Raw genomic sequence first — 3,229 nt, 5'->3', positions numbered from 1 at the left:
TCTAACTTCCTATCTTCTTATCTTTTCAAAATTGATTTTCAAGTTGTTTCAACTAACTAACTAACTTTTTGTTTGTTTCTTATCTTTTTCAAAACCACCTAACTAACTCTCTCTCTCTAATTTTCGAAAATATCTCCCTCTTTTTCAAAAATTCTTTTTAATTAATTAATTATTTTAACTTTTGATTTTAAACTTTTCAAAAAAAAAAATTACTAACCTTTTTCAAAAATTATTTTTCGAAAATTACTAACTCCTTTTTTAAAAAAAAAAATTTATTTTCGAAAATCCTCTCCCTCTCCCATCTTATTCTATTTATTTATTCATCTACTAACATCTCTTCCTCACATCACTCACCAAATTCGAACCCCCTCTTCTATCTGTGTTCGAATTTTTTTCTCTCCTTTTCTTCTTCTACTAACAATAAGGAACCTCTTTACTGTGACATAGAGGATTCCTCTTCTTTTCTTTTTCTCTTCTCTTTCTTATGAGCAGGGACAAAGAAAAAGGCATTCTTGTTGAAGCTGATCCAGAACCTGAAAGGACTCTAAAGAGAAAACTAAGAGAAGCTAAATTACAACAATCCAGAGACAACCTTATTGAAAATTTCGAACAAGTAAAGAAGATGGCAGCCGAACCCAACAACAATAATGCAAGGAGAATGCTTGGTGACTTTACTGCACCTAATTCCAATTTACATGGAAGAAGCATCTCCATTCCTACCGTTGGAGCAAACAATTTTGAGCTGAAACCTCAGCTAGTTTCTCTGATGCAGCAGAACTGCAAGTTTCATGGACTTCCATCTGAAGATCCTTTTCAGTTCTTAACTGAATTCTTGCAGATCTGTGATACTGTTAAGACTAATGTAGTAGATCCTGACGTCTACAGGCTCATGCTTTTCCCTTTTGCTGTAAGAGACAGAGCTAGAGTGTGGTTGGACTCTCAACCCAGAGATAGCCTGAACTCTTGGGATAAGCTGGTCACGGCTTTCTTAGCCAAGTTCTTTCCTCCTCAAAAGCTGAGCAAGCTTAGAATGGATGTTCAAACCTTCAGACAAAAAGAAGGTGAATCCCTCTATGAAGCTTGGGAAAGATACAAGCAGCTGACCAAAAAGTGTCCTTCTGACATGCTTTCAGAATGGACCATCCTGGATATATTCTATGATGGTTTATCTGAGCTATCTATGATGGTTAAAGTCAAGGTCCAAAGCAAAAAAAAGAGTGTGCTTAAGAACCCTGGACACCTCTAATTGGGGACTTTAGCAAAGCTGAGTCACAATCTGAAAAGGTTCACCCAATTATGTGTCTGTGGCATTTATGTATCCGGTGGTAATACTGGAAAACAAAGTGCTTAGGGCCACGGCCAAGACTCATAAAACAAGTTGTGTTCAAGAATCATCATACTGAACTAGGAGAGTCAATAACACTATCTAAACTCTGAGTTCCTATAGAAGCCAATCATTCTGAACCTCAATGGATAAAGTGAGATGCCAAAACTATTCAAGAGGGAAAAAGCTATAAGTCCCGCTCATCTAATTGAAGCTATGTTTCATTGATAGTTTGAAATTTATAGTATATTCTCTTCTTTTTATCCTATTTGATTTTCAGTTGCTTGGGAACAAGCAACAATTTAAGTTTGGTGTTGTGATGAGCGGATAATTTGTACGCTTTTTGGCATTGTTTTTAGTATGTTTTTAGTAGGATCTAGTTACTTTTAGGGATGTTTTCATTAGTTTTTATGTTAAATTTACATTTCTAGACTTTACTATGAGTTTGTATGTTTTTCTGTGATTTCAGGTTTTTTCTGGCTGAAATTGAGGGACTTGAGCAAAAATCAGATTCAGAGGTTGAAGAAGGACTGCTGATGCTGTTGGATTCTGACCTCCCTGCACTCAAAATGTATTTTCTGGAGCTACAGAACTCAAAATGGCGCGCTTCCAATTGCATTGGAAAGTAGACATCCAAGGCTTTCCAGCAATATATAATAGTCCATACTTTGCCCGAGTTTAGATGACGCAAACTGGCGTTCAACGCCAGCTCTCGGCAAAGTGGAGTTCAACGCCCAAAATGGCACAAAAGCTGGCGTTCAACTCCAAGAATGACCTCTCCACGTGTAGACTTCAAGCTCAGCCCAAGCACACACCAAGTGGGCCCCGGAAGTAGATTTATGCACCAATTACTTACTTCTGTAAACCCTAGTGACTAGTTTATTATAAATAGAACTTTTTATCATTGTATTCGCAGTCTTGGTTACTCCGGTTCCCCTCTGGGGCCGAGACCAATGAACTCCATTATCACTTATGTATTTTCAACGGTAGAGTTTCTGCACTCCATAGATTAAGGTGTGGAGCTCTGCTGTTCCTCAAAGATTAATGCAAAGTACTACTGTTTTCTATTCAATTCATCTTATTTCGCTTCTAAGATATTCATTCGCACTTCAACCTGAATGTGATGAACGTGATAATCATCATCATTCCCTATGAACGCGTGCCTGACAACCACTTCCGTTCTACCTTAGATTGAATGAGTATCTCTTAGATCTCTTAATCGGAAACTTCGTGGTGTAAGCTAGAATGATGGCGGCATTCAAGAGAATCCGGAAAGTCTAAACCTTGTCTGTGGTATTCTGAGTAAGATTCAATGATTGAATGACTGTGACGAGCTTTAAACTCGCGAGTGCTGGGCGTAGTGACAGACGCAAAAGGAGGGTGAATCCTATTCCAGCATGATCGGGAACCTCAGATGATTAGCCGTGCCGTGACAGGGCATCTTGGACCATTTTCACAAGAGGAGGGGATGTAGCCACTGACAACGGTGATGCCCTTGCATAAAGCCAGCCATGGAAAGGAGTAAGACTGATTGGATGAAGACAGCAGGAAAGCAGAGGTTCAGAGGAACGAAAGCATCTCTATGCGCTTATCTGAAATTCTCACCAATGATCTACATAAGTATTTCTATCCTTATTTTATTATTAATTTCGAAAACCCCATTACTATTTTATATCTGCCTGACTGAGATCTACAAGATGACCATAGCTTGCTTCATACCAACAATCTCCGAGGGATTCGACCCTTACTCACGTAAGGTATTACTTGGACGACCCAGTGCACTTGCTGGTTAGTTATGCGAAGTTGTGAAGATATGTTTAGACCATGGTTCTGTGCATCCGTTTTTGGTGCCATTGCCAGGGAATCAATTTCGAACAATAATTCACAACCTGAGTAACAATTTCG

General features: G+C 38.7%; 1 non-coding gene across 1 annotated transcript; it reads right to left on the bottom strand.

Moving 5' to 3' along the window:
- Positions 1–1,021: 1,021 nt before the first annotated feature.
- LOC112753089 (small nucleolar RNA R71) lies at positions 1,022–1,129 on the bottom strand. Its single transcript, XR_003177488.1, has one exon. It is a non-coding gene; the product is annotated as a small nucleolar RNA R71 (small nucleolar RNA).
- Positions 1,130–3,229: the final 2,100 nt, after the last annotated feature.

Source organism: Arachis hypogaea, chromosome 15 (genome assembly GCF_003086295.3).
Source record: "Arachis hypogaea cultivar Tifrunner chromosome 15, arahy.Tifrunner.gnm2.J5K5, whole genome shotgun sequence".
Taxonomy (NCBI): Eukaryota; Viridiplantae; Streptophyta; class Magnoliopsida; order Fabales; family Fabaceae; genus Arachis; species Arachis hypogaea.
The sequence above is the reverse complement of the archived record's forward strand: the minus strand, read 5'-3'. Positions and strand labels throughout refer to the sequence as shown.